The following is a 21189-nucleotide window of genomic DNA, read 5'->3' as shown; positions in this document are numbered from 1 at the left end:
CCTTGACAGGTAGTTAGGATACTCAGGATTCAGCCCTAAATGGGCCACACATTGGCTGAGAGACCTAGAGAATGTCAGTCACATCCTGGACCCCCAGCTCCCTCGAAGGAGACTCCTCCTGCACAGGGCCTGGTTGGAAGTGGGAGCTCTGTAAGTGATGGTGAGAAGAATCCATGAGGATGTTGTGCAGGGCTGAGGCCTGGGGGCCTCTGATAAGAACGTATAACCCTGCTTCTATTTCCTCTTATTTCCCTGGAAGAATCCTAGGAGGGAGGAAAGATTAGCATCCTCGTTTTCCATTTGAGGAAAACTGATGTTCCAGGGGGTTAAAGGACCTGCCCAGGGCCACGCGGCTGGCCAGTGTGCAATGCTGAGGCTGTTGGAGGCTGAGGTCTACACTGGGCTGTTGAATGGAGATCTTGGCTTCAGACCTAGTCTGCTTTTCCCAGGCTCGGCGACGGCGGGGTAGCAGCAACATGGTGGAACAGAAAATCCCACAGCATGTGGAGTCAGCCTGGCAATTTGTGAAGGAAGGGTTCTATTTGTTCCGTGACAAGCAAGAATCCCAAATTTGTCCTTGAGAATGGAAATTAAAACCACAGAAAAACCAATGAGCGCCCCCTTGTGGTGAGTTGGGCCATCACATGTCTAATTATGGCATTTCCACAGTAGAGGAGGACTCCTTACCCTGTGGGTCCCAGGCCACATGAGCTTCAGGAGAGGAAGGGCTCCGGTAACCTCTGCACAGCTGCATCCCCAGGGCCAGGGCCCAGCCTGCCAGGTTGCTCTCAGTCACCCACTCTAAATAGCTCAGAGGACTCACGAACTGTCATTAGTGGCCCAGGGCCAAGACATGGGGTGCTACCCAGGCACTTTTGGATACAACAGGTTGGGTTACCCATCAGGTGGCCCCTGCTATGCCATCTCTCTTAGGTCCCAAAACTTCAGCCTCCGTGCATATCACACACGGTCACTAAAGAATCACGTCAGGCTCTGTACTGGGCTGTCTGACTGTCCCCAAGCCTGACCCTCGGTAGAGTCACGGCCCATGCAACTGCCAGAGCCACATCTCTTTCCCTCTTCCCATCCCCCTCCCAGTTCCACCTGCCCAGCAGCGGCACCACCCTCCCACCAGGAATCAAAGGTTCCCAGTCTCACACCTAATTACTTGGGCTTCCTCTGATTCTTTCTCCTCCTGTCATTGTCCGAGTCCAAGACACCCCCATGTCTGCCTTAGACGGCTACAAAGTCCCACTCACTGGCCTCCCTGCCTCCGCCCTTGACCTCTGAGCCTGCTCTGCACACTGACCAGAGACACCCTTCCACAGGGGAACCATGAGCAAAGAGGAGGTCCTGGAGAAGCCTGCAGGGGCGATGGAGGGCGGTGGATATCTAAAGGAGAGGTCCGAGTGAGTGTGTGAAGAAGCTGGCTTTTCAAACGCCCTGTGCTCAGCGCCCAGGAGACCTTCAGCTCCGAGTGCTACCGAATCCTCACTCCTCAAAGCACCTCCGCCACCAGCAGCATCGCAGCCTGGGGGGCTGCTGCAGCCTCTGTCTCCACCCCACCCCGACCTCTTGGGTCAGGATCTGCACTTTTAACCTGTTTGGAGGGTGAGCTCCTTGACAGCACCCTGCCCTGTCACCTCTGTGGCCCTGCCCCCAGCCCTTGGGCTGACCCACAGGAATGCCCTGTTAAGAACTGAGGGAGGGACCCAGGACAAGGACAATGCCACTAGCAGGCTGATCTCTGTGCCTCCCTCTGATGTGACACAACCCCACCTGGACACACAGCCAGACTCAGTGGGGACAGTTGTGCCCCTCCGACAGCCACTGTGCACAGGGCTGAAGAGTGGGTGGGAAATCTCAGCATGACCCAGTCAGCTGCAGCTTCTCACTAAGAAGGCAAGAATTAAAAGGACCATCAGCTCTGCCTTCCAGAAACCAGGAAGGTGGCCTGGTCCTCTCTGGTCACTCCCTACTAAGTCCCCTTCTTCACCCTCCTGCTCTTTCCCTCTGTTACTGTGGCTGGGATTTGGGGGAGAAGGACTCTTTTCACTGCTAATTGTATATAAAGTCCTCAATGACAACCATCTTTAAGATCCAGAAATGGAAGCCTGTGGTAGTAGAATGGATCAGGACAGAAGAGTACAGCTTTGGAACAGCCTCTACCCCCATTAGCTTGCTGTGTGACCCTGCAGGCCACTTGCCCTCTCTGGGCCTTGCTTAACCATGCAGTAAAATGCAGGCAGGCAAAGATGGAAGGACTCCACTCAGTGGTCCCTAGTTCCGAGCAGTCAGGCCATGGGTTCTGTTCTGTAGCTCTAAGCAGAGTGAGGCAACCGAACAAACAAAAGCATGGGGCCAGAAGGACAGATGTGCATTTCAATCTTGACTCCACCACTTACCTGTGGGCAATCCTTCCTTGATCTCTCTAAACCTCAGACTCCTCTTCTAAATTGGGCTTTAACAGACCTATTCTTAGGGTTGTTGGGAAGTCTGTAGGTGCCTTTCCCTGAACTGCCTTGCTCATGGGATTCGGAAGTTTGTTTCTGTTTTCCTTGGCTTCTTCAAAGAGACACCTTTGAAAATAAATCCTCAATTGGGCTGGGGATGTGGCTCAAGCGGTAACGTGCTCGCCCGGCATGTGTAGGGTTCTGGATTCGATCCTCAGCACCACATAAAAATTTAAAAAAAGATGTCGTATCCACCAAAAACTGAAAAATAAATATTAAAAATATTCTCTCTCTCTCTCTTCTCTCTCTCTCTCTTTTTTTAAAAAAAAAAATCCCCAGTAGCTCTTAGGATTGTGGGTGGAGAGTGGAGAGGGCCACAGACACAGCCACACGGAAGCCCAAGTCCATGGGTACTCCAAGTCTCTGAAGCTCCATCACAGCCCATGAGGAGGTGAGGTGGCCTGTGGGCCTGTTCAAGGTCACCCCGGGGAGTTACAGACTCCCAGGTTGTCTCCTGGCTCCTATCAGCACCAGTATCGCTAGAGCAGGTGGGAGCTGGGGAGAAGGAGGGGGTCAGAATCTCCCCGTATCTTAGTGTCTACGCTGGGCAGGATGGTTCAGACAGCCCCAACCTCCACAATGGCATGAACTAAACACCTTCTTCTGTTTTACAGAAGAGGAAACTGAGGTCCAGAGAGGTGAAGGTCTCCCAGGTAGCTGGAGGTGTGCTTAGGATTGGTCAGATCTGGCCCCAGGATGAGGCTTCTTTGCCATCACAGTAAGTACACTTGTCTGTGTTCCTGGGATTTAGGTCTGTGGACCTCACTCAGCCCCCGGTATTCAGCCTGGGCAGCCCTGATGGACAGGCAGGGAAGTCCTCTGCTATGTCCTGGGCAGCACCAGGGTGGGGCAAGGGCTTCAAGAGGGAAGAATGGAGTCCACCAGGGCTAGTGAGCAATTACCATTCGGTCTTACTCAGGTAGCCTCTACAGCAGTGAGCCCCTCAAAGGTTCTAAGGTTCTAGCATCTCTCTCTTTCCCTCCTTTCCTCCCTCCCTTTATCTTTGGTACTGGGGATTGAACCCAGAGGGGTTGTAATGCTGAATTACACCCTTAGCCCTGGTGCTTTTAGCGGGTTTTTTTGTTTGTTTGTTTTGTTTTTTTGGGTTTTTTAAAAATATTTATTTATTTATTTATTTTCAGTTTTCGGTGGACACAACATCTTTGTATGTGGTGCTGAGGATCGAGCCCGGGCCGCACACATGCCAGGCGAGCTCTCTACCGCTTGAGCCACATCCCCAGCCCTGCTTTTAACATTTTAAGACAGGGTCTCACTGAGTTCCCAGGACCTCGCTTAATTGCTGAGGCTGACCTCTAATTTGCCATGCTCCTGCCTCCACCTCCAGAGTCACTGGGATTACAGCACCCGGCTCTCTTTAGTCTCTTTTTAACATTTTGCTTCCAGGGCCCAGCTACATAGCCCAGGACTGTCAGATCTCGCCACCCTCCTACAGGTCTCCCAACCCGGTGCCATCTCCTCCACAAGAAGAAGCCTCTTAGTCTCAGAATCCTTCAGTGTCTCCATATCTCCCACGGGAAGCAGTCCATGCGCCCTAACCCAAGGTCCCCAAAGTCTGGTGCCCGCCCCCTCCAGCCCTCCCCACCTCCAACCCTCCCCACCTCTAGCCCTCCCCATCTCCAGCCCTACCCACCTCTATCCCTCCCTCCAGCCCTCCCCACCTCTAGCCCCCCCCTCCAGCCCTCACCCCTCCAGCCCTCCTTCCCCCACCCCTCACAAACTTCGGACGGTGGCTTCTCCCAAGAAGGAGCGAGGCACACAGTAGGCAGGACGGCTGTGGGTGTGCTTCTGGGAAGGTGCCCCTGGAGCGGGTGGGTGTTGGAGGAGAGCTATGCAATCTATGCAATCGGAGGACACAGGCCTCGGTCTTTCTTCAGTTGCCATTCAGAGCACTTCCCGCGCTGGGCAGAGGCCAATGCTGGTCATTTTCACCCGGGCCTCTGGTGCCCGCTGGGTGTTTGCTCAAACTTGGGTGGGCCAATGAATAGGGAGCGGAGTGGACAACTCCAATTGTAGGGGTGGATAATGGGAGCACCAGGCAGCTAGGTGACTGTCTTGGAATTCCCAGTTTAAGGCCTCCTTTTGCATCAGACCCCCGTGTTCCTCTGCTGCTCTCCGGGGACCCGAGGTGAAGCTGGGCTCCTGGTCCCTCTTCAATTTGCTGCACTGTGCTGCCACCTAGTGGTCCTTCAGCGACAGTTTTCGTTTTTCACCCCAAGAGCTGAAGGCTTGAAAGATTTGGGGTAAAAACCATTTTCAATGGGCTGAAATCCTAGTAAATTCATCTTCCTATTACATTAATATGATATATTCAAGTGAAGCCTGGTGCAGTGGTGTACACCTGTAGTTCCAGTGGCTCTGGAGGCTGAGGCAGGAAGATCTCAAGTTCCAAACCAGCCTCAACAACTTAGTGAGGCCCTAGATAATTCGGGAGACCCTGTCTCAAAATAATAAAAATAATAAAAAGGGCTGGGGATGTGGTTCAGTGGTTAAGTACCCGCAGATACTATACAGATATAGGCTGTATATGCTCACACCAAGCTAAAATTCCAACCAAATCCACAATTCCTGATGCAGGTGTATGATTCATGAGAGTCACTCAGATCCCCAACCTGCTGGGCCCTATGGCAACATATGGCTGTGTAGAAGATTAAATAGCAGTCTGACCTAGGCCTACTTTGTGCCAGCACTGTACGTGGACTGAGGACCCACTGAGAGCAAACCAGAGCTGGTCCTTACCCGGTGGAGCTTACAAGCTGTGGGTTGACAGACCTTAATCCAAAAATCCTATGAACCTATCATTTTGAACAGTTAAATGTGCTTGGGGCCTTAAGAGCACATAGCCAAGGAATGGAGTCCAGAGTGGAGGAATTACAGGAAATTCTTCCTTGAGAAAATGACTTTTGAGCTGAGTTCTGAAAAATGAGTAAGAGTCAAGAGAACAGCCTGGGCTGCGGATGTGGCTCAGTGGTAGAGCGCTTGTCTATCATGTGTGAGGCACTGGGTTCGATTCTCAGCACCACATACAAATAAATAAAATAAAGGTCCATTGACAACTAAAATCTTAAAAGAGAGAGAGAGAGAGAGAGAGAGAGAGAGCAAGAACAACATATGTGTGTACAGTGCATGGAATCGGCTCCATTAGGGATGCTGAAAGATCAGAGTGGCTGGGGGAATGGAGAGAAGAAAGGGGGAGAAGGAGACTGGCAGAGTGGACTCAACTTGCCAGGCTCAACTGGGAAGGGGACTATTTTGGGGCTCACAGGCCAAGGTTGAATTCTGCTAATAACCCAAAGGAGCCTGGAAGCTGATTCTTCCCCAGAGCCTCCAGGCCCACAGGCACTTTGACCTGGGCTGGGAGACCCTATGCAAGAAGGGTCAGCCATGTTGGATTCCGCCCTGCAGAACTGGGAGGTAATAAATTCGCTGGCTTTGAGCTGTTTCATTTGTAGCGATTTGTTAGCACACATTAGAGAACTAATACAGAAAGAATGAAAAGAGAAGCTGGTGAGGGCACTTTGGAGAGAGAAGCTGAGGTGCTGTTCAGGGTCCGTCATCTCAGTCCCAGAGAGGAGGCCTTCTGGGGACCACGCACTCCCCACACCTAGTGAGAGAGCAGCCTGATATGAGTACCAGAAATATGATAGAGTTATTGACTGTTGATATATTAATTAGTGTGTGTGTTGGATAAAAGACTATAAGCAACGTGCCCATGATGTAATGTGAACTGCAAAACTTAGATCAGCTGCAGAACTTAGATTTAAGGTAGTGGTGTAAGAGACTACACGTAGGCATACACCCCAGACCTCACCCAGTTATCAGCTGCAAGCACAACTGAAGTAGGACTTAAAAACCCAGGCTTGGGCAGAGGGTGGTGACAGGACTAACAGGACCCGGACAGAGAGACAGAAGCCTCCGGTTGCTGTTGTCTCCCCTGCACCAGACTCCTCTGGCCCAGATGGAGTTCCAGTGACCTGGATTTAGGACATGTCACAGGTGAGCATCTGGGACCCTTGCTGTAGACTCAGTACTTAGAATTAGGATGTGTCTGAGTGTGATGAGCATCCATAAAATAGGTTAGATTGAATCTAACTGCGCCTCAGACCAACACAGCCACCTGAGGCCTGACTCTGCTAGGAGCTGAGAAGGTTGAAGCAGAGGTTGGGGACAAGTACTGCAGTCCATGTTTCTCTGCCATTCGACTTCCAGGCTTCCAGTTACCCTGTGAAATGGTGAATTTGAATTGTCAACTTGATTGCATTAAGAGATGCCAAGGATTAAGAGGCTTCTGGGTGTCTCAGTGAGGGTGTGATTAGGAATGATTGGCATGTGGGACAGCCAACTGAACTGGAGAGCCTCCCTAAGTGTGGGCAGCACCATCCAATAGGATGATGGCTTGGATGGAATAAAAATTGGAAGAACAAGGAAGCAGCAGCAGATGCAAGCTGGATTCTTCTTGGATGGGTTCTTGATTGCTGCTGTGATCATCTGAGGCTATCAAACTCTCGCTTCTTCACTCTTCCAAAGCAGACTCTGCCAGTGATTCTCCAGAAGCCTTCAGTCTCAGATGAGGGGTAGCACCGTTGATCCCTCTTGTTCTGGGGCTTCAGCCTCCTGGACTGTGCAGCTACTAGTTCTTCCAGCTCTCCAGCCTGCAGAAGGCCATTGTGGACTATCCAGCTTCTGGTCGCTGTAAGTCAACCTAAAAAAATCCTTTTTAAATAATTACACTTCCTGTAGATTCTGTTCCTGTAGAGAACCCTAACTAATACACCCTGACTTGACCTTGGACCAAAAATACTAAATGGAAAATTCCAGAAATAATCAATTTGTAAGTTTTACATAAATTTTATTACAATATATTATTATAATTATTTTATTATTGTTGTTAATCTCATGCTGAACCTAATTTATAAGTTAAACTTTATCATGCATATGCATGTCTAGAAAAAAAATATAGTATATGGGATGCAGATTTATCATGTTTTAGTCTGTCACTGGGGATCTTGGAACATTTCCCCATGGGTAAGGGGGACCGCTATAGCTGCCCTTGCCTGCAAGGGCAGCTCAGAGGATTCCAGATGTCCCTCAGTCATGGGTAGAGCCTGCTGGAGCCTTTGCAACGCCTGCAGGGGGAACAACCCAGGTGATGCTAGACTCTAGCTGAGGGTCTGTGAGCCCTGACAGGTGGGGAGACTGGAATCTGGGAGGGGCATCAGCCAGAGAAACTGGAAAGCCCCAAAGGACCCACAGTGGGCTACGGGGAAAGGTCACTTTAGTTTCCAGAAACAGCAAAACCAGCCTTGTTCATCAGCAAAACGTGCTCTTTCCCTGCCTTGGAGGTGCCTGAAGCAGTTAGTGAGCCTCATCATTTACTGAGCACATCACCTTGCTGATTCTCACAACTCGCCCAGCTCATAGGTGAGGACATTGAGGCACAGAGCAGCGAGGGGATTTGCCCAAGATCACACAGCCCGTGAGAGTGATGTGGGACCGATAAAGCTGCACACCTGAGGAATTTTCAGGAAGCAGGTTTATTTAGCGGCAGCCGTCCAGAGGGGCTACAGTTTTAGGCCACAATCTCTGGACCCCGAGTCTGGAAATTCTTTAAACTTTAGACACACAGTGGAGTGGTTATATGTCAGTGGGTGGGTACATCACAGTTACTCTTTGTCCCATATTCTTAGGCCAGACAGAGGCTTTACAGTTTTTACCAGCAAAACAGAGATACTATCTTTTGCACAGCAACAAGCTCTCTTTGAGACAGACTCTTTCACAACTTTTGTCTACAAACCTAGCACTAACGAGAAAGAAGCAGCTTCAAACCATAGTGCCACCTGCAGAAACCTGGCTGACATTCAGTTGACACTCTTTATAAAATCTTGGGGACAAGAAGCATAATTAGGGTAAGGGTCTTTGGAGAAGCGTACTTATGTTCTTTTGGGTGGGGGTTCCTGGTCTGCTTCAGGAGCAGCCCAGAGGTTCTAGCCCTCCCCTGCTGCAGCAAAGCCCACGCTGTTCTACTGTGCTGCAAAACCTGAGGAGGACCCCGGCAGGCAGCAGAGCATGTGAGGCAGGCGCTGAGGGTCCAACATGCCTGCTGCACCTTGGAGGGAGCACAGCGACAGGCGCCAGCGCACTGAGTCTCCTCAGCAGCCCAGGAAGTCATTCATATTATTGATATCATGATTATTGTTGCTGTGTTTTGGATGGGGAAGCCTAGACCAGGGAAATGAAGTACTTTGCCAGTTCTTTTGATGCCATCTCCTTTGGCCTTCCTCCTCAGCTTGGAGTAAGTTTCTGGAAGGTGGAGGGAACTCAGCTGGACCTGGGGCATAGGACATGTGTTAAACGTATTTCTGTCACTCTCACAATGAATATTTAAAAGGCAGAAAGATTCAGTTTGGCTCCTGGTTACAGAGGTCCCAGTCCAGGGTTGGCTGATTCCATTGTTTCTGGGCCTGTGGTGAGGCAGAACATGCTGGAAAGATGTAGTGAAGCAAAGCTGCTCACCTCAAGAAGGCCAGGAGGCAGGGGATAGGGCCAGGGACCCTATATAGTCCCCAAGGCTGTGCACCCAAGGGTGTGCTCTCTTCAACTAGGTCCCACCTCCTACATTTTCCACCCTCGATCTAATCATTTCCTGAAAGCCCCACCTCTGAACATGGCTCTACTGGGGACCAAGCCTTCAACACATGAGCCTTTGGGGAACATTCCAGATGCAGACTGTAACAGGACAGATAGGAGAGGCACAATGAGCAGAGCATCTGGGATGAGTGAACTGTCAAGAACAGGCTTGGTGATGCACACCTATAATCCCAGAGGCTCAGGAGGCTTAGGCAGTGCCAAAGCCAATGTCTCGGCTTGGCACCAGAATCACGAGGCACTCACAGCTTTGTAGGTTCAAACAGCAATTCTTTATTCCCGCTCTCACACCACCCCCACACAGGTCCAGGGGCAAACACGTTCTCCCGTCTACCCGCCCAATTCACCTACTCCACGAGGCTATCTCCAAATCCCATTTTAATCTCACGAGAACTCAACGGGAACAAGCAGCAGGAACACCCTAATCCCAGCAATAATCTTCAACTTCCAACTTCCCTAAAACCCATTATCTTAAACTGGCAACGCCTTAAACTCAAGGAGCTGGTTACTTCCTCAAACCTGATCAGCTCTAAACCTGGATCCGCCTTATTAAAGCATGCATGCAATGTCCCATCGAATGTCCTCTAAGCAGCATGGGGTACGCTTGGCAAGGAAATTTCGATGCATCATTCCTACTTGGTAATGGCCCTCAGCAAGGCAGGAGGATCACAAGTTCAAAGCCAGCCTCAGCCACTGTGAGGCACTAAGCAACTCAGTGAGACTCTGTAGCTAAATAAAATACAAAATAGGGCTGGGGATGTGGCTCAGTAGTCAAGTGCCCCTGAGTTCAAACCATGGTACCCTCCCCCCAAAAAAAACTCCCCTTCTTTGTGAAGCTTGCCCTGCCTTGTCCATCTCCTCCTCAGGCCCCCAAGGAAGCCCCTTCCTTGCTGTGTCCCTTGTGTGCCTTGTGCCTAGCGCTGCTTTTTCCCAGGCCACTGCTGGGCTAAGGGCCTATCTTAGCCCAGCTTCCCTACAGAAGGGACTGGAGGCAAGAGCTTTATAGGTGCAATCCTGTGGATGCAGAGTGAGGGGAGTGGGAGATGAGCAAGAAGAGGGAGCCAGATGAGACGTTAGAGAAGTCCTACAGACTCTGCTGTGTCCTAGACTGTGACAGCCTCCCCCATTCACAGGTCAAAGCCCTCATGTCCATTAGCGTGGTGCTGTGGTTCAGATCTGAAACATTCCCCAAAGGCTCGTGTGTTTGAGGATGGGTGTCCACGGTGGAGCTGTTGGGAGGTGGTGGGAACTTTAAGAGGTGTGGCCTAGCGGGAGATTTTAGGTCTTTAGAGGTGTGCTCTTGAAGAGGAGAGTGAAACTCTGGGTCTTTTCCTCTTCCTTTCTTGTTTATTCCTTTCCTTGAGGTGAACATGTTGCTGTACTACACACTCCTGCCATGATGTGCCATCATAGACCCCAAACAAAGGGCCAATTGGCCATAGACTAAAACTTCTAAAACTATGAGTCAAAATAAACCTTTTCTCTCTATAATTTGATTTCTCTCAGGTATTTATTATAGTAATGGAAGTCTGGATAATACAGATGGCATTTGGAGATGGATATTTGGAAGGCAATTGGGGAAGTAGGTCCGAAGGGTAGGGACCTCATGGGATCAGTGCCCTTATAGAAGACTCTCATGGTCATTAACTCGCCTGCACTGTTAGCTTGTGTTACTTGGCACCACAGAGCAGCTGAACCTCAGAAGATTTGATCCAGTCCGACCAGTGAGCAGGATCAGTTGTCTTTCCTTGTCAACTAGCACATGGGAATTCTCTGTGACAATAGCAGCTAGACTTTAAGGCTACTGTATTAAGGTGCTCTAGAGGAACAGAATCCACAGGAAGCATAATGATAAACAGGGTACTTATTAGATTGGCTTACAGCAACCAGAAGCTGGATAGTCCGCAATGGCCATCTGCAGGCTGGAGAGCTGGAAGAACTAGTAGCTGCACAGTCCAAGAGGCTGAAGCCCCAGAACAAGAAGGATCAGTGGTGCAATCCTAGTCTGAGACTGAAGGCTTCTGAAAATCACTGGCAGAGTCCACTTTGGAAGAGTAAAGAAGCGAGAGTCTGATATCCTCAGATGATCACAGCAGCAATCAAGAACGAACCCATTCAAGAAGAATCCCAACTGGCATCTGCTGCTGCTGCTTCCTTGTTCTTCCAATTTTTATTCCATTCAAGCCATCATCCTATTGGATGGTGCTGCCCACGCTTAGGGAGGGTCTCCAGGTCAGTTGGCTGTCCCACATGCCAATCATTCCTAAACACACCCTCATCGACACACCCAGAAGCCTCTGTTAATCATTGACATATCTTAATCCAATCAAGTTGACAGTTCAAATTCACCATCAAGGCCACTCTGGCTAGGGAGCAAGTAGGTTAAGCAGATGCAGGGTGATGCCTAATTGGGTCTGGAACCTTGTCTGTTCCCCAGTTGAGCCAAGTGTTCCTTGAGCCTCCTCCATGTCCCACGCAGGCTGTTGCGTCAGAGTCCCTCTGTGTGGAGTGAACTAGCTGCAAAATAAAGGTAAGGAAAGGAGGCAGCGAAAAAAACCACACTACACAGAAAGTAATTCTGAAAAGCAGGGGCTGGCTGGCTCTAGCGGTCCAGCTTCCACACTGGGAAGAGAGAGAACGAATGAGCCCAGGTTTATTTATACAAGGGAACTTCAGAGGTTTTCTACAGAATGTTCTTCACCAAATAAGGCAGGTGGTGGGCTGTCCAAACCCAATGGGTTACGCCCAATTCTGGAGCTACGAGACCTGTCCCCACTGGTAGAGTGAGGGCAGAGATCTCCCACCTTGGGCAGTCTACACACAAGAATGCCAGGATCATTTCCAAGAGGAAACCTAAGTCCCCCATGGCTCATTACCTAGTAAAAGACCACTCAAGTAGCTTCACAGGTGGCACACCACACTTGAGGGCAAGATCCTGGCCTGTCCTTTGCCTATCCCTTGGCTGTTCCTAGCACTCAACATAGCCCGACCCAGCAAAGATCATGAGTGTTTAGGGATGTGGGGAACACCTGTCACTTTGGTTGCCATGGAGTGTGGATAAAAATCTTGTGTAGATGAAGTCTGCACAGTTGGGGATTTCTGAGTAAATTTCCGTGAAACCCAGGGCCCACTAAAGAGCAAACCCTGAAGTTACTTCTAACAGTGTAGACACAGAACTCCAGAGAGACTGACCTAGTTCTGGAGGCATGTGTTTGCATTTCAAGGGAGAATGGAGACTTGGTTTACCTAGAGTCACAGAAAGTGCTTTGCAAGCCAGCGAATGCAGTAAGAACTCAGGCCTTTAGGTTTCCTAGGAGACCCTTCTGAGAGGGGCCTCCTTCCCCTTTGAAGCTGAAGAAAAATCTTTTTCCTGTCCTTCTTCACCTATGATACAGATTTGATATGCCTGGATCTTCCTGGCTTCCATTGTGTCCCCTCAGGGAAAAGAATTGGGGAGTAAGGAGCCAAGCCATGATTTTTGCTTTTTTTTTTTTTTTTTTTTGGTACCAACAATCGAACTCAAAGGGGCTTAACCACTGAGCCACATCCTCAGCCATTTTGCATATTTTATTTAAAGACAGTGTCTCTCTGAGTGAGTTAGGGCCTCAATAAACTGCTGAGGCTGGGTTTGAACTCATGATCCTCCTGCCCTAGCCTCCCGAGCTGAGGAGATTACAGGCATGCACCACAGCACCCAACTTATTCTTTGCTTTTTTAAAGGAGACAGATACTCCATGTAATCTAGATCGTCCTGTGTGTGCATTCAAGAGAAAATGAATTAAGATGAATATTAAAAATCCAGCATGTTGTCTTCATCTGAGCAAACTTCCTATGTTGTGGGAACCCCAAATGGGGATATAGGCAGGAAATCTCCATGAATTCAGTGTCCTCCAGCCCCAGGAAACTAAAGTGTGGGCTTACAACTTTAGTAGACCAGCTGCTCCTCCTGGGCCTCACTCCTCAAAGGAGTGATGCAAAGATGACTGACTGGTCACTGGGGACTGTTGACAGAGGAGTACAGAGATACCGGTCATCAGGGAAGTGATGACTATCTTCACTGGTATTAGCAAATGACCAAGTGGCCAAGCCAGAATGATACAGATGAGGATCTCAGTTGAAAGCAAAAATAACTGAAATGGGGACAGACCTTATTAAACAGTGGAGGGACAGAAAATGGTCACAGGCTACAACAAGGGTCTGAGTTTTATAGAGTTTAGCAGGGCTAGGTCATGGGAGGAGTTGGTCAGTTGCTTTCGTTGGGCTCAGAGGCCTATTGTACTGGGGACAGCCAGTGCAGTCAGGTGGGGGTCAGGCGTGAGTTCCTTTTGTGTTCTCCCCATTTTCCCTTCCTGCTACCCCCCCCCCTCAGGCCTGGGCTTCTCAATGACAAAAGCTCCAATTTACCACAGACATCTCCCTACACACACACACACACACACACACACACACACACACAGCAGGAAGTCAGGTGGGGGAACAGCACAGGGGAAGTGCTGTGGGGTTTATTCTCCATGTCCTAATTTCCAGACTCTGAAAGGAGTATAATGAGTTGAGGTGACACATTCCATCTGGCTACTTCCTGCTGTGAAGTGGAGGAGATTCCCTTTCAAGAATCCCGGAAGAGGATACAGAAACTCTGGCAGTTGGGGTTAAAGGGGAGTGTACAATGGAAGAGGCTTCAGGGTCACCACAGGCAATCTTGTCCTGTGTTGGTTTTGGGGAATTCAACTGTGAACGTAGGAGAAGGATGAATTTGATATGTCCCTGGGAAGTGGTTTAAGCCCAATGAGTCACTTACTAAGAAATTGTCTGTATATGAAGTTAAGGATACAGGGAAGAGAAGTTGTTATGAGGAAGAAGAATATTAAAGGAGCTATCCGGGGAGTAACCAGGAAGTCTACCGTTTTAGATCCCCCAATGAGGACCACCAGGAATCGCTCTCCATTGTTCTAATTGGTCCTGTAATTATTTAACCTTATCCCTTACCAGTCCTGATTGCTAGACATAGAAGCAACGTTCTTCCCTGAGCTGCCGCAGTCTGGCTGAGCACAAATAAATGAGCCACCACAAAGCACTTGTATGTTTAAACAGGGAACTTTATTGCCCGAACTCCACCAGCACTCCACGCACACTTCCCGGGAACTCTCCCAGCTCTCCACCAGACTCCGCACGCACTTTCTCTCTGAAACACCCCCCCCCCCAGAACTCAACGGGAACTCCAAAGTAGCGGGCGCCCGAGGCAGCAAGAGCCGCCCTATTTCGGACAGCAAAGGTCTATATACAACTGAATACACAGCTTAACTTAACCATCATCATCTCAATGGCTGGCTGGCCTCACCTCTCAACCACTCCCTTCTGGCAAGATGCCATGCGTCATCCCGACTGGGCTGTGGCCCTCTACATTCAGCAGTAAGGAGATCTAGGCCCTGAAAGTTTTTGCAGGACAACAGATGCCAGGGAATCCAATTGATATTGTAAAGTGAGTACCAAATCAGTTACCTGTTGGATATCTTCAATAACCTATGCTGACAATTTTTATACTAGTGAAGAAAGGTTCCTAATCCTGCTGCTGTGTGCCAAGTCGGGCAGAGTATGGGAATAAACTTAAGGGCTCTCTTGTGTTTGGTATGCACTGTTATCAGGAAAGGCAAACTTTGGTTGTTAGGTAAAATATCAATTTGAGGAGTAAGGAACACAAAGGTACAGAGATCAGTCTAACTTTACAAAAGAAAAAAAAACGCCTCAGAATTTGGGAGGCACCAGGGCTGAGGGACTGACACAAATATACATCTTTTTCTATTTTTTTCTTGATGGGTTTTTTTTCTTTTTTTTATTGGTTGTTCAAAACATTACAAAGCTCTTGACATATCATATTTCATACATTAGATTCAAGTGGGTTATGAACTCCCATTGTTAAGGAAAATTTCTAAGCTGATTCTAAGCTGCAAAGCCTGAGTTAAAGTGTAAAAGACTGGGCATTGTAAAGTTTCTAAACTGCAAGGCCTGGGTTAAAAAGTAAAAGACTAGGTATTGTTAAAATTCCTCTGCTACCTCCAGAACCTGTAATCCCTGTAGCTCTTAGGACAATACATGAACTGCCCAGTAAATATTTCCACTGATTCCCTGGTTGTTTAATAGCTAAGGGCTCTGAGTAGCTCAGCACGTAGGCATCCAGGCCCCAAAACCAATCAGTTTGAGTGTGTACCCCGCTTAGGAGTGACCAATCACCCCTGCCCAGACTGTTCCCGCCAATGAATGTACTAATCATGTCTCAGTTGTTGTTCAATTTTCCCACGCCTCATGATGATTTGTTCTGATGTATGCAAAGCCCCCCGCCCTCCCCAAAAAGTGTACTTAAGCTCTGCTTGACCTCTGCTCTGGGCTCTTGAAAGAATTCCCCACGCAAAGACACTTCGCAGGGAGAATTCCAATTTTATTGCAAAAAGCTGTATGCTTATATAGAACTAAAGGGGAGATGGTAGGGCTTAGATAAATGGCAGGCCACCCGTTTATTGGCAAGTTCTTCCAGATATCAGCTCCTGCGCCCAGGAATTAGTTCTCACTGGGGCTAAGGTTCCCCGCCAGAGAGATTTGAAATTGGCGCCGGTGGGAGAGTTCACGAGGGCGGGAACTTTTCGAGCCACTGCAGAAAAGAAGAAGGTAGGAAGAAGAAATCCTTAGGCGCCATGTTGGGGTTTTTTCTCTGGGGTACGGCTGCCGTTTATACTTTTCCCAACAGCTCTGGGCTGCTCTATCTTCCTGAGTGAGCCTGGAACCTCATCATGCTGAATCAATAAATCCCCTTTGCCAATTGCATGAAGCCAGTCTCTTGTGTGGTCTCTTCCTCCGATGCTTCACTGGACCCTTACACCATTTTTACCCCAAATACAGATTGCAGAATCGCATCCACAATTTTACATAATGCCCTATTAGTAACTGTTGTATTCTGCTACCTTTCCTATCCTCTACTATCCCAACTCCCCTCCCCTCCCATCTTCTCTCTCTACCCCATCTACTGTAATTCATTTCTCTCCTTGTTTTTTTCCCATTCCCCTCACAACCTCTTATATGTAATTTTGTATAACAATGAGGGTCTCCCTCCATTTCCATGCAATTTCCCTTTTCTCTCCCTTTCCCTCCCACCTCATGTCTCTGTTTAATGTTAATCTTTTCTTCCTGCTCTTCCTCCCTACTCTGTTCTTAGTTGCTCTCATTATATCAAAGAAGACATTTGGTATTTGTTTTTTAGGGATTGGCTAGCTTCACTAAGCATAATCTGCTCTAGTGCCATCAATTTCCCTGCAAATTCCATGATTTTGTCATTTTTTTAGTGCTGCGTGGGACTGCAAATTGGTGCGGCCAATTTGGAAAGCAGTATGGAGATTCCTGGGAAAGCTGGGAATGGAACCACCATTTGACCCAGCTATTGCCCTTCTCAGACTATTCCCTGAGGAATTTAAAAGAGTGTACTACGCCGGTGGGAGAGTTCACGAGGGCGGGAACTTTTCGAGGGATACTGCCACATCGATGTTCATAGCAACACAATTCACAATAGCTAGACTGTGGAACCAACCCAGATGCCCTTCAATAGATGAATGGATTAAAAAAAATGTGGCATTTATAAATTTACAAGAGTACCCTTTTCCCCACATCCTCGCCAGCACTTGTTGTTGTTTGACTTCATAATGGCTGCCAATCTTACTGGAGTGAGATGGTATCTTAGGGTGGTTTTGATTTGCATTTCTGACTGCTAGAGATGGTGAGCATTTTTTCATGTACTTGTTGATTGATTGTATGTCCTCCTCTGAGAAGTGTCTGTTCAGGTCCTTGGCCCATTTGTTGATTGGGTTATTTGTTATCTTATTGTCTAATTTTTTGAGTTCTTTGTATACTCTGGATATTAGGGCTCTATCTGAAGTGTAAGGAGTAAAAATTTGTTCCCATGATGTAGGCTCCATATTTACCTCTCTTATTGTTTCTCTTGCTGAGAAAAAACTTTTTAGTTTAAGTAAGTCCCATTTGTTGATTCTTGTTATTATCTCTTGTGCTATGGGTGTCCTATTAAGGAATTTGGAGCCCAACCCCACAATATGTAGATCAGAGCCAACTTTTTCTTCTATCAGACGCAGAGTCTCTGATTTGATATCAAGCTCCTTGATCCATTTTGAGTTAACTTTTGTGCATGGCAAGAGGAGGGGATTCAGTTTCATTTTGTTGCATATGGATTTCCAGTTTTCCCAACACCATTTGTTGAAGATGCTATCCTTCCTCCATTGCATGCTTTTAGCCCCTTTATCAAATATAAGATAGTTGTAACTTTGTGGATTAGTCTCTGTGTCCTCTATTCTGTATCATTGGTCCACCCGCCTGTTTTGGTACCAATACCATGCTGTTTTTGTTACTATTGCTCTGTAATATAGTTTGGAATCTGGTATCGATATACTGCCTGATTCACACTTCCTGCTTAGAATTGCTTTTGCTATTCTGGGTCTTTTATTTTTCCATATGAATTTCATGATTGCTTTATCTATTTCTATAAGAAATGCCATTGAGATTTTGATTGGCATTGCATTAAACCTATAGAGAACTTTTGGTAATATCGCCATTTTGATGATGTTAGTTCTGCCTATCCATGAACATGGTATATTTTTCCATCTTCTAAGATCTTCTTCTACTTCTCTCTTTAGGGTTCTAAAGTTTTCATTGTATAAATCTTTCACCTCTTTTGTTAGGTTGATTCCCAAGTATTTTTTTTTTGAGGATATTGTGAATGGAGTGTTTTTCCTCATTTCTGTTTCAGAAGTTTTGTCAGTGATATACAGAAATGCCTTTGATTTATGCGTGTTGATTTTATATCCTGCCACTTTGCTGAATTCATTTATAAGTTCTAGTAGTTTTTTTGTAGATCCTTTTGGGTCTTCTAGGTATAGAATCATGTCATCTGCAAATAGCGATAATTTAAGTTCTTCTTTTCCTATTTTTATGCCTTTAATTTCTTTCGTCTAATTGCTCTGGCCAGTGTTTCGAGTACTATATTGAATAGAAGCGGTGATAGAGGGCATCCCTGTCTTGTTCCAGATTTTAGAGGGAATGCCTTCAATTTTTCTCCATTCAGAATGATGCTAGCCTGAGGCTTAGCATAGATAGCTTTTACAATGTCAAGGTAAGTTCCTGTTATCCCTAGTTTTTCTAATGTTTTGAACATAAAGGGATGCTGTACTTTGTCGAATGCTTTTTCTGCATCTATCGAGATGATCATATGGTTCTTATCTTTAAGTCTATTGATGTGGTGAATAACATTTATTGATTTCCGTATATTGAACCATCCTTGCATCCCAGGGATGAATCCTACTTGATCATGGTGCACAATTTACAAGTATACATCTTAAGTTCTATTTTAAAAGCTATTATCTTTTCTTTTAAATGCCCAGACGTGATTATAGTTTTGTTATAACTATTTTTGCTAGGTGTTCAAGACCAAGCTGGTCAAATTGACCTCGTTCCTATATATTGTTGATTCAGCCAAGTTGGGGGGGGGGGCGGTCACTCTTAGGGAACTTGAGAGCAGCCTCTTAGTCTTTTAGTGCCATCTGCCAGGATGGGTTGGGGTCTCCTTGATGACATGGCTTCCCTTGGAAGCATCATTTGCAGCATGTGCACTGGTCATCTTTCTGTTCCCTAGGGTCTCATAAATCCCCCTAATCTGGAGGTCATATGGCCCAGAGTTGCAAAGTCTTTAGAGAAGTTCCCTTATTCTATGGGTTCAAGCTGATTCAGAGGACAAGGGAAAAATATTGGCTATTTTCTTTCTTGACCCTTTACTTCCTTAACTTTGTCTCTAAGCTTTGGTCTTAAACATCCAGCAATCCAGTTTCACAGTCTTAATTTTAGAGTACTGGGTTTTAACTTTAATGTCTATAACTATACAGTCATTCACCTCTTCGATTTAATTGGGGTCAGTATTAGTACTGGAAGTCAGCCTTACATCCTATCTGTCTGTAGATGATGATCTATTATCACAAAGTAACTCAGGTTGTTATATTAAAAGTTGTATTTCTATAAGGCACTTACAGACAACAGAATTTACAAGAAAAATACAAAATGAAATTAACAATAATAAAAACATATTGAGTTTGTATAATAACTATCAATAAGAAACATAATTTTTATAATCCCAATCTGTTATTTTAAACTTTAGTTTGAAGAACAACAAGCTTGGTAAAATGCCATTTTAAACATTATACTTTAAACACTTATATATTTGGAAGATATGACAAAGAAGCCAGTAACATGATTACACTGATGTTCTTATATGAACCAAGTTTAGCTTCTAGAGAAAAATTGACTCAGTAATGTAGTGTAATACTTTAAAATAACAGTTGTTGTTTAACCAGAGTTGTACAAACCCTAATTCCTTTAAGATCAGTTCCTCTAAAGAATAAAACTTAATAGACACAAGAAATTATCTTGATAGATAAGAGCGGATTAAGAAATCTTTGCTACTTTAACCCTTAAAGGATTAAACTTTGGTTTATACCAGTACATTAATATTTGACCTTAGGCAAAAAAACTGATTATGCTAATTTTATATATAACCAACATAGTTACACACAAACTTTTTGAAATTTACTCTCCACAAAACTTTTTCAACTTCCTCAGACATTTTTACCACTTTTTACTTTATAACACAAAAGGCTTTCTCATCCAAACATTTCCTTTTCCTTCTATTTTCCATTCTAAAATACATTCCCATACCTAGAATCTTCTTATGTCTCTTTCCTAGCTGTTGACCCCCATTTTTTTCATTCTGAAACAATCCTCATGGAATTTCTGAGTTAAGACAAATTATTCCACTTTAATTTGATGAAATAATTTATGCTATAAATTACTCTACTTGAAACACATCTGAAAGTTTTTGGACCCTTTGCATATAGAATTAGACCTGTTAGAACTTTAACTCTTAGTAACGTTGTTTTAGTGAAGACACAAAAACAAGGCAATCTTAAACCTTTTCCATTTACCCATTTATGAAAACACATATAATGTTTAAATATGTTACCTTATGGAATTTAAAAGGTCAAGAGTACTTGATTTTATATTTATCAGTTAGCACTTTAACTTTGTAAATTAATCAGTGTGTCAGAGGGCCTGGTGAGGTCATAAGCAGCAGAAGCTTTTTTAGGGTTATGGATGGCTGAGGCCAGAGGTTGATATTTAGCTTTAAGATTGTTTTCTTTCAAACACATTTATGAAGATTAATCCCATTGATCTTAAATCTAGTTTACTTATTTTTAACTGTAAACCAAAGATATCAGACAAGTGTAGTTAACACTACTAGCCATCTCTTCCTTGTTGAAGAAAAATACTAGAAGCAATGGATATTACATTTCAGACATTTTATAGAATTAAGACTCTATTAATTTCTGACCATCTAGAAAAACTTGTGAGTTAGTAATTTTAGAGTTATCTTCACTCTCATTTATTTACCTAATTTATTTATTTATAATTATCCTCAACACTTTTTTATAACTTTATTTTATTTATTTATTTATTATGTGGTGCTGAGTATTGAACCAAGTGCCTCACACAAGCTAGGCAAGCACTCTACCACTGAGCCAGAACCCCAGCCCATACTTACCTAATTTAAATTGAACTTTCTAAATTATGTAAACTGAAAGATATTTGGATCCATTTCTCATTTAATTTTTAATTTATGAGCACTCATTTATATATATGCCAATTTTGATACCATGTACATGATATATGGACACAAGCACATGCAGACATGACAACACAATACACAAGTGTACACACATTCTCAAAACAGACAATAAAAAAGATCTTGTAGCTCTTTGTAGATAGGTCTCCACTGCAATGCTACAGATGTTTATTAAAGCCTCTATTCGATTGAGAGCTAACCCTTGAAAAATTTGGCCTCTGAATAAAAACAGTGTAAAACCTCTTAATTAGATCAAATAAGACTGATCAGAAGGGCTGGGGTTGTAGCTCAGTG

The sequence above is a fragment of the Ictidomys tridecemlineatus genome, chromosome 11 (assembly GCF_052094955.1).
Source record: "Ictidomys tridecemlineatus isolate mIctTri1 chromosome 11, mIctTri1.hap1, whole genome shotgun sequence".
NCBI lineage: Eukaryota > Metazoa > Chordata > Mammalia > Rodentia > Sciuridae > Ictidomys > Ictidomys tridecemlineatus.
The sequence above is the reverse complement of the archived record's forward strand: the minus strand, read 5'-3'. Positions refer to the sequence as shown.